Genomic DNA, 11,134 nt, shown 5'->3' on the forward strand with positions numbered 1-11,134 from the left:
ACCTAAATAAGGAACAGCATTGTCTGACTTACTTGAGCAAATATTGGTGGTCCAGATTAAGACATATTTTTAAAACTTTAAAAAGTGTTGATTATTAAAACTGTAGTAAATTACATTTCATCTTGGGGGGAAAATTCCAAGTATGGTGTTTGTATTAAAGTCAGACAGTCATTCTTATGCTTTTACATGAAGTTTAAATGATATACATTGTAAATATTGAATACAGTGTTTAAAAAGCATGCTTCAACATAGAAGTAGCAGCAATGTAATTATTTGAAGTAACACTTAACACACTCCACTGCATTGAATGCAGTGGATGAATAAGAATGTTTAAGACTGACATTTCCAAGGTTGGCTACTATGTAAAATTAAAATTATACAAATTACTATACAGAAAAAGCCTTAATTTTAATTTCATACAAATCTTTGATGCATTAGTACATTTTAAAATGTCATTGGAAATTAGATTTCTTTTTTTTTTTTTCCTTTTTTTGCTTTACATCATTTGGTATGTAAATACCTTGATTAAAACCTTGTAAACCTATTTCAAGGTTCCTATAAGTTGTATAGTACAGTGTTTTTAAAAAATCTTGGGGTGTTTTTTAAAATTAGATATATTTTGCCCGAGAATTTTTTTAACAAGATTGCTAAAACATCTTATTTAGACAGTTTGATGTACCAATTTATAATTGGATATTCAACTTAAATAGTATACAGAGTTGTGACTTTTATTTTAATTAATTTTTTCCTTGTGGGTAGTGTGCATGGGATGACAAACCTGAACAGAGGCTGTGAGTTGTATGAGTGCAGAGTTTGTAAATGAATTGATTGGGTAAGATTGACATTTGCTTCTGAGGTATTTTTCAGGCCATGTGCGTAAAATCTGCCTCAAATTTCTATCATAGCAGGAATGTAAAAGAGATAAAAATCCTTTGTTTTTGAGTTCTGACAGCTAGGGGGTGCAAATGTTTAGGCAGCGTATTTGAAATGTTCTGAGGTCTGGGCACCAAAATGAGAAAACTCTTTACAGTTAAGTAATAAGATTCAGCTAGCACCCACAGATTACTGTTTTTTAAACTTTTGACGTCTTACAGTTAGCTTTAAAATAATGATGGTTTTATAAATTGATCTCCACAATAATTTTGGTATTTTCCTTCTTCCCCCATTTAGAAATGTGTTGAACATGAAAATTTACAGGGTCTGAAGTTGTTCATCTTCGGGCCAAATTTTTTATGGCACTTTAGTTTTAACCACAGTACTCATCTATTACACTCTTCTCTTATAAAATTTACCCTTACTTCTTTTGTTCATGGTTAGTGTCTTTGGGGGATGTTATGGAAAAGTTACTTTATATTTTATAAGGAGAACGCTCAAATTAATTATACCTCCTAGTTAAAATTTCTTAAATATATATGAAACTTGAACTAAAGATTTTTTTTATATATATATTGAGAAAAGCCTATTAAAGTCTCAATTTACCTTTTTTGGTCTGCCAGTAAATTAAGTAGCTAAATACAGTACCAGCTAAATATAGCTGCTTGTATATTCTATGATTTAATAAAATGATGCAGACTAGTTATATTCATAGTAAACATATGATTGAAGTGTCCTTCATCTTATCTGAAAGAACAAGATTACATGCTCAGTTCAATTAATGGAAATTATTTCATTTTAAATGGTTTTTAAAAAATAAAGCTACTTACCCAGATGAAATGCACCGTTTTAAAATACGACTGTCAAGCTATTCAAGACTATTTTATAACACAAAGTGAAGTCAGTGCTATCTTGATCCAATTTAAGCCTAAGAATCGTTGCATTTTCCATGTTCATTAAAAACAGCAGCAGAGATTCTTCGGCAGGCAAGAAAATGTTTATTTCATAATCACTCTGAGATTTATTTTGGTGATGTGTTTCTGACTGCCATCTTCTTTGCTCTCATCTCTCTACTAGTATTTCCCCCCGTGCCATTACCACTTGATTTTTATGTCTGCTGGCAGTAAGAGGCTAAAATGACTGGCCAACGTAAGCCAAAGCTGTAAACAACAGTTGAAGTAAGTCTTTCAATAAAGACTAGACTATATGATAAGAGGCTTTTTCTTATTGTCGTTCATTACATAATTATTCCTTGCAGCCTGCCGTGAAATAAGTAATTCCATTTTCTTTTAAGTTCTTAGTATATGGAGTATACATATATTCAGGACCTATTTCTGTGTTCTCTGTAAGTGATAAAAGTCTATTTGCTTTTGTTGGATTAAAATTTAATTTCTGGGCTTCCCTGGTGGCGCAGTGGTTGAGAGTCCGCCTGCCGATGCAGGGGACACGGGTTCATGCCCCGGTCTGGGAAGATCCCACATGCCGTGGAGTGGCTGGGCCCGTGAGCCATGGCCCCTGAGCCTGCGCGTCTGGAGCCTGTGCTCCGCAACGGGAGAGGCCACAGCAGTGAGAGGCCTGTGTACTGCAAAAAAACCATAAATAAATAAAGTAAAATAAAATAAAATTTAATTTCTGGGTATGGAGGAGTAGAAATTTGCATCCTTAAAAATGTATGCTCTTGAATATTAATATTGTAAAATCTCATTAGAGACCACAAATAATGGGAACCATAATTTTACCGTTTCTAGATTGATCTTTGGTAGTACCTATGAGTAAAGATTGCACTCGACAAACAGAAAAAGTAGAAAAAGAATTTAATAAATTATCTAGACACCTTTCTAGCAGGTGTACCCAAATTATTTCTTACCTATTCATTGAAAATCAGCATTTGGGCTTCCACTTAATATGTTATAAACATTGAATTTGCATTTTTAGTAGGCATTGGAAAGATGCAAAAATGTTTTAGGCTTTTATTATTATATAAGCCTTCTTAAGAGGTCCAAATGAGTGGGTTTAAGTGCAGATAAACTAGAAACTAATTCACAACATACTTTGTATAAATATCTCTTTTAGGGGCGAGAATAACTTGATTTTAGAATTGCCCAAATGTGAATAGAGGAGGGGGAATTATATGTAGTCGTTTATCTTAGACAAAAAAGTGGGGCGGGGGGTGCTAATACTCATGGACCCTTTTGTTGAATTAGGGTTTTGTTCAAGGGAAGAGAAGATTAATTCATATGACATTCATAGTTTGGCTTTTGAACAGTGTCAGTTAGAGTAACAGTTGACAAAAGGTATGTATCCAGTAAACGATTTCCTTAGCGTTCCAACCTAGTTCTAATACATAATGCTGAATTTTCACTTTTCCAGATTGTTGCATTTTTCAAAATTCAATAACCATTGTTGCTCTGAGATATTCCTCTGGCAAAGTGATCCACATCTAATATATTGAAGTCAGCTTGGAAAGTTTGCCAAACATGACAAAAACCGAAGTGCTGTTGGATAGCTCTCAGAGGAAAGCCAGGATAATTTTACGTTGAAAAGTAATCTCTTGGGGTGGAGCTGTCCACTTGTCGATCTTGCAGCTGGGTTTAGCTTGCCTGTGGACCTCCTGTTTTGACTGTGTGTGTCGTTCTCGTGAATTGACAAGAGTTTGCAAACAGTGTGGTTATCAGGTGGTGCAGCAGAATTGTATTTTTGAGGTAAGCCAGGTTTTGCTATATATATATATATATGGTGGATATCATAACTTGTCCACCCGCAAGTTTTTTTTTTCTCCTGTTCCTGTATCCTTCTTCCTTGGGTTTTGGTATACCAATGAAGAGAGGTCCAACACCATCTGGACAAAATGGGCGTGAAATATGTAGCCATATGCAACTGTGCCTGTTATGAAAATTGATACTAATATTGCATAAATTTCAGATTTTCACAGTTCATTTTACTGGTTAAAAGTTGTGAGTTGAGGGCTTCCTTAGTGGTGCAGTGGTTGAGAGTCCGCCTGCCGATGCAGGGGATGCGGGTTCATGCCCCAGTCTGGGAAGATCCCACATGCCGCGGAGCGGCTGGGACCGTGAGCCATGGCCGCTGAGCCTGTGCGTCTGGAGCCTGTGCTCCGCAACGGGAAAGGCCACAACAGTGAGAGGCCCGCGTACCGCAAAAAAAAAAAAAAAGTTGTGAGTTGAATTGTTCCATATGTGGTTTATATGATTGCTTTTGCTCACAAAAATAAAGCCAATTCTTAAATCTTAACATAGCTAAACAAAATAGGTACAATAATTTTAGTTAGCTGCTTTTTTTTGAAAAGGACTAAACTTGGAAGAACATTTTTAACTTCCTTTGGCTAGGTTATATTTTAGCATATTGACCAGCTCATCCTTGGTTATCTGTTTAATGAGATTGGGAAAGGAGTGGTGACTAGGGTAATGAAGAGGGGAGAAGTCCTTGATTCTGAAGAGCATTGACATGGGAATAGACAGTCTTGGGCAAGTGTAGTAAACCATGCGTGATAATCAGAATTTGGGTGCAGATATTTAATGTGTTGGCTCAAACTGCACATTTTGTCAAGAAGACTAGGAGACTTTACCAGGTTATTGAAAAAGTATTACCAACATCTTTGTGTCATTTACTGGCCCTGATCATTTCTTTTCAGTTTCCTTTAATGTGTGTTTTATTTTTGTATCTGTGTGTGTATTAGAATGTTGGGCACATGCTGCTGTTTTTAAAATACTGCCTTTGAGCATTTTCAGTAAAATGATGGGATTACAATATCCTTCAAAAGCCACATTTAGTTTATTATAACCAGGAATCTTTTATTTTTAAAAATGGATAACTTCATTCCCAGGTTGCTTCACTATTTTTCTGTCTTTGGTTATGTCAGTTTTCCTCCATTAGAATGTAAGCTCCATGGGGGCAGGACCTTCTAGTAACTACACAAACCCTAGGACTTACATAAGAATACTTGGCACATGGTAAATACTCAGTAAATGTTTAATGCATGAACATGATTGAGGAAGTAAAAGTAAATGAATATTTTAGTCTCCCTCTTAGAACCAGAATACCACTTGGTGTTCTACTTGACTAGAACTTGATCAGAATGAACTGAGTGCTTGTTAAAATGCAGATTCTGAGGCTCCACAGTTGTGGGTGAATGTAATCTGAAATAAAACTCATTGGCATGGTTTCCTTCCTTTTCTAGCTGTTGTCAGGGGAAGAAAATCCCATGGGTAGTGGTCACACATTTCCCAGAAAAACTAGTTTTTTAGAGTGCATGATCACTATGATTGCTACCCAGTATAGTTTGTTAAGCATCTTTCAGAGGTGATTAGAATGTACACCTGATGGTAATGTACCTGGATGTACCAGGTAGGAACCATAGCTACTCCTGTGTAGCACTCTTCAAGGACATGAGTGATACTGGGCCATGGTGTCAGATAGTTTGGGGAGCATTATTTTCTCAGAAGAGGGGCTACCAGCAAGGCAGAATTGGGTTCCTGGCCACGCAGCATCTGAGTATAATAGACTACTTGGAAATAACCATAGGAAGTGACACAGTTGAGATTCTTCAAGTAGCGATTATGTATATAATTGCTATATATATATATATCACATAGACATCTAAAGTTTGTGTGTGCTTCAGCAATACTGATAAACTGGTTAGGATATAAGGAAATTTCCTAATTATGTGAGAATAAGACAGTTTATAAAAGACTTGTAGGAAAACAGTAGGTAATAATTTTAATAGTATTGATCTCTTGTGGTATGGTATCACCTGCAAGTGCACGTTTAAAATAGTGTATCTAAAATTCAGTCTCCCCTTCTATCACGAAGGGTAAATGTTTATTGAATGCCCTATATTCTGTATTTCTAGTTTGATTGGGTCTTAAATGTGTCCTGAAACTAGTGCTGTCAAACGCAAAGGTTTTAAATTCTAATATATCTGGAAATTACTTGTGTTTACTCCCAGGACTTTGCAACCTTACTCAAATTTGTTAACCTCATTCAAGCAAATGGCTTTGTCTTGACTTTCAATTTGCTGATGCTTTTATTAGACCTACTAGACTGGTGAAAAAATGAAAAAGCAGGGAAAAAAAAAGTAGATCTCACTTTATAAATCTCGTCTTTACTTGCTCTCTATTTTTTTTTTTTTTTTTTTTGCAGTACGCGGGCTTCTCACTGTTGTGGCCTCTCCCGTTGTGGAGCAAAGGCTCTGGACGCGTAGGCTCTAGACGCGCAGGCTCAGGGGCCATGGCTCACGGGCCTAGCCGCTCCGCGGCATGTGGGATCTTCCCGGACCGGGGCACGAACCCATGTCCCCTGCATCGGCAGGCGGACTCTCAACCACTGCGCCACCAGGGAAGCCCTGTTCTCTATTCTTATGCTAGTTTAACCTACCATCTTCGATTTCGACTACCACAGTAGCTTCCTACCTGGTATTTATACTTTAAGAAGTTAGGACATGACACACAGAAGTACACACACGTGTACAGCTCTGAACTTTTACAAAGCGAACACGTTCATGTAGTGCCACCAAGATTGGGAAATAGGACATTGACAGCAGTTCAGAAGCCTTCATGCTTTTTTCTAGTCTCTGACCTCCACTCTTCCCCTAAGATAACCACTAGCCTGATTTCTATGATCTTAAATCAGTTTGCTTGTTTTTGGACTATGTAAGTGGAATTAAGCAGTGTATATTCTTTTGTTTCTGATTTACTGTTAATGGGTTTCTTGTTGCATATAGCTGTTTTTCAGTGTGCTAGTAGTGTGTGAATGTGCTACAGTTTATCCATTCTACTCTCCTTTAAACACTTGGTTTTCCATTTGGGAGTTATGTATAGTGCTGTAATGAATTTTTATAAATCTTAGGGAACATAGTACACATTTCTGTTGAGTATACCTAGGGATGGAAGTCTGGGTTATAGGATATGTGTCTGATCAGTTTTAGCAGATGCTCCCCAATAATTTCCAAAAATGGTTGCATCAGTTTGCACTTGCATGCAGCATGTGAAAATTCCAGTTACTCCCCGCATTTCCTCAACACTAGATATTATCAATCTTTTTCATTTTTAACTGTTCCGATATCTTACCTATGTCTTAACCTAAGCTTTTAACCCTTTTAGTCTTTTCTACACAACAGCCAGAGTGACTTTTTAATTTTTAACTTACTGTTATATAGGTAACTCTTAAGTGTGATACATAATTCAAAAGATTAAAAAAAGGTATACAGGGGGCTTCCCTGGTGGCGCAGTGGTTGAGAGTCTGGCTGCCAATGCAGGGGACACAGGTTCGTGCCCCAGTCCGGGAAGATCCCACATGCCGTGGAGCGGCTAGGCCCGTGAGCCATGGCTGCTGAGCCTGCGCGTCCGGAGCCTGTGCTTGGCAACAGGAGAGGCCACAAGAGTGAGAGGCCCGTGTACCACCAAAAAAAAAAAAAAAAAAAGGTATACAGTAGAAAATTGTTCCTCCCACTGTCTCCTAGCCATCTAGTTCCCATCTCAGGAGACACTAGTGTTATCAGTGTCTTGTATTTTTTTCAGAGATACCTATATATGAACATTTATTCTCCCTCCCTTTTCCACATGATAGTGTATTGTATACACTTTTTAAAAATTAATTAATTTATTTTTGGCTGCATTGGGTCTTCGTTGCTGTGCGTGGACTTTCTCTAGTTGTGGCGAGCAGGGGCTACTCTTCATTGAAGTGCATGGGCTTTTTCATTGCAGTAGCTTCTCTTGTTGAGGAGCACGGGCTCTAGGTGTGCAGGCTTCAGTAGTTGTGGAACGTGGGCTCTAGAGAGCAGGCTCAGTAGTTGTGGCACATGGACTTAGTTGCACCGCGGCATGTGGGGTCTTCCCGGACCAGGGCTCGAACCCGTGTTCCCTGCATTGGCAGGCGGATTCTTACCCACTGCGCCACCAGGGAAGCCCTGTATATATGCTTCTGCACCTTTCTTTATTCACTTAATAAATCTTAGTATACAGTTGCATTAATTTTTAATAAACACTTACTAACATGTAGCCTGAAAATGCCTCAATAACTTCCCACTGGACTTAGCATAAAATCTCAAGTCCTTGACATGCTTTAGAGCCCTGGGTGCTTTCCTACCCATCTAGCCCTTCTCCCCCTCCCCCCTGTTAACAAGCTCCAGTCACCCTGGCTGAGCTTTCCCACCTCAGGGCCTTTGCATATGCCTTCTTAGTCTAGAAAGCTCCTACCACTCTCTACTTGGCTATTTGTATCAACTTGTCATTTTTTTCAGATAATGACAAGTTATCTGAAAGTTATCTGACTGCCTCATTCCCACATCTAATTTAAGGATTGCCCAGTTATACTTGCATTATCCCTTATTTTTTTCTTTATGGTCCTTGAAACGATAGACATAGATAGTTATGTGATTATTTGATTAATGGCATTCTACCAGATTATAAATTCCACGAGGGTAGTGATTTTGTCTCGTTTGCGACTCTCACAGTACCTATGTATCAGATGCTTAATGAATAGTTGTTGAGTGAATGAGTAAGTTTTTATGAGGTAAATTTGCAAACTTTACAAAGGACCTAATGGCAAATAATGATGATAAAGTAGGAACAGAAGGGAAAGAGATGCATTGTGTACAAAATTGGAGCTTGGGTCTGGTTAGATCTGTTAGAATGAGGGAAATGCACTGCTACAGGAAGCAGTGTGGGTCATTTATTATTATTATTCAAGGCACAGTTGCTGTGCCTTCCACCTTGTCACTCCCAAAGTCAAGTGGGCCGTTGAGAGCTTCCTCTGGCAGTCTAGGTGGCTACTGCTGGTGATGGGAGCCTCTCAGTTCTCAGCTGTTTTGGGGAAAAGGCAAGTCAGCTTCCTTTCAGGAGCTGCTGTTGATGTTCCTGAACGTGCTTGTGGCAGTGATTGGAAAGGAAATCTTCAAGAGGGAAGCCGGTCTAGGTGCCAGATCTGCCCTTCTGCCCTTCTCCTGTCATGCACGCCCACCTCATCCCCTTCTCTACCACTGGCAGCTGTTCCCATGTTTACAGTTGAATGCACCCTTACTTATCTTCTGCTCCTGGATGGGCTAGAATAAGGACAGGGTGTTCAAAAGAAAGAATAAGAATAAGATCTAAGTAAAAATAACTTGGAGTTTAAAACGTTTTAAGTTCTGGGAACAATGATCTAGTTGGCTATATACATTTTAAAATTTTGAAAATTTTTAGACAGTTATTTCCATTTTTCTAACTTACCTTAAACTGAATACTGTGGACGTAAAAAGTATATAGCTTTTTTTTTTTTTTTACTCCATAAAAAAGAAAAACAAACAAATGTCGATGAGGATGTGGGGAAATTAAAACACTCGTGCACTGTTGGTAGGATTGTAAAATGGTGCAACCGCTATGAAAAACAATCTGGAGAGTCCTCAAAAAATTAAAAAGAGAATTCCCACATGACCCAGCAATCCCACTTTCAGGTATATATCCAAAAGAGTTGAAAGCAGATTCTCAAAGAGATATTTGTACACCCATGTTTATAGCAGTGTTGTTCACAATAGCCAAGAGATAGAAGCAACTCAGATGTCCATCGACGGATGAATGGATTATACAAAACGTATATATATATAATGGAATTTTTTCAGCCTTTTACAAGGAAGGAAATTCTGATGCACGCTGTAACCTGGATGAAGCTTGAAGAAGTTGTGCTAAGTGAAATAAGCCTGTCACAAAAAGAAAATCACCGTGTAATTCCACTTATATGAGGTATCTAAAGTAGTCAAATTCATAGAGAAAGAAGGTAAAGGAGAGGTTACCAGGAGCTGAAGGGAAGAGAGAAAGGGGAATTGTTTTATGGGTATAGTTTGAGATTTGCAGGATGAAAACGTTCTGGAGATCTATTTCACAACAATGTGATCGTACTGAACTGTACACTTAAAAATGGCTAAGATGGAAATTTTTATGTTGTGTATTTTCGACACAATAAAGTATATAAGTTTTGAATTTTATAGCTCACATTAAAAAAATAATAAACAGAGGGCTTCCCTGGTGGCGCAGTGGTTGAAAGTCCGCTTGCCGATGCAGGGGACGCGCGGGTTCGTGCCCCGGTCCGGGAAGATCCCACATGCCGCAGAGCGGCTAGGCCTGTGAGCCATGGCCGCTGAGCCTGCGCGTCCGGAGCCTGTGCTCCACAACGGGAGAGACCACAACAGTGAGGGGCCCGCAACCCCAAAAAATAAAAATAAAAATAAATAATATAATAATAATAAACAGAGTCGTTACTGCTTGGGCCTAGGCACTATTTTCCTTTCAGATTTGTAACTGCTCTCAGAATCCTTCTCATTTTCTCTCTGACAGAATTAGAATGTGTAAATTTACTCAGCTTTCTTCTTGTTAGATGACTGTTCTTAGATACTTTTCCTTTTGAGAAACAGTACTCTTCCACATCTTTGCTTTGTCAAGTTTTCATTTTATGTGACAGAACTTAGTTATTTAAGACATTAGGTGAGTTAAGATCTCAGCTAGTCATCAGCTTATTAGTGAGTTTCCTCTTACATTGCCTTAAGGTGATTTTAATCTACTGTCATTTTTTTAACCTAATGACATAAAAATATTAGACATGAAGAAATAAGGTAGGCCATCAACCTCAGCAACACTAGGAGAACAATGCCTGCAAAATGTAGCAGTAGCAGATAACAGTCTTCCTTAACTGCCGCGTATCCATTTATCCTATAAAGTCAGGAATATGGTATGTTCGCCCTTGGAGAATTTACTGCTGTTTATGCTAAGGGTGAAAAAACTTTCTGGTGACTCTGACTGAAAAAGGTTGAGGGTAGTAGTGGCTGAGAACAGACGTGGCCTCATCTGGAAAGATTGTTCAAGGTTGTAAATAGTGCCTGGCTACAAATTTTACCTGTATCTGTAAATCCCTTCAAAATACGGACTGGATCAAAATGGCACTTTATAGCCTATGATGTAAATGTGTGGGATTAGCAGTTATTAAAGAAGGTATTTTGGTATTTATGACTGGAAGCATGTAAAACTAGGTACTGTTAGTGGATTCTCCTGTCTTTATCAACAGAGATCATCTAACAATCCTGATAAACAGAAATTTGTGGTATTTGCCTCCCTATAAAGGTAACTCCTTTTTATGGGCTGAAAACTTTGGATCTGATGATTGCCAGATCTCTGTGTGGAACTAATGCCTACTCTGGAGAGGTGTAGCTGTGCAGACTATTTCTAAAGTGCATTTATCCAGTTGCTGGGCCAACAAAACGCACTGCTTTTCAGCTTGC

The sequence above is a fragment of the Delphinus delphis genome, chromosome 16 (assembly GCF_949987515.2).
Source record: "Delphinus delphis chromosome 16, mDelDel1.2, whole genome shotgun sequence".
Classification (NCBI taxonomy): domain Eukaryota; kingdom Metazoa; phylum Chordata; class Mammalia; order Artiodactyla; family Delphinidae; genus Delphinus; species Delphinus delphis.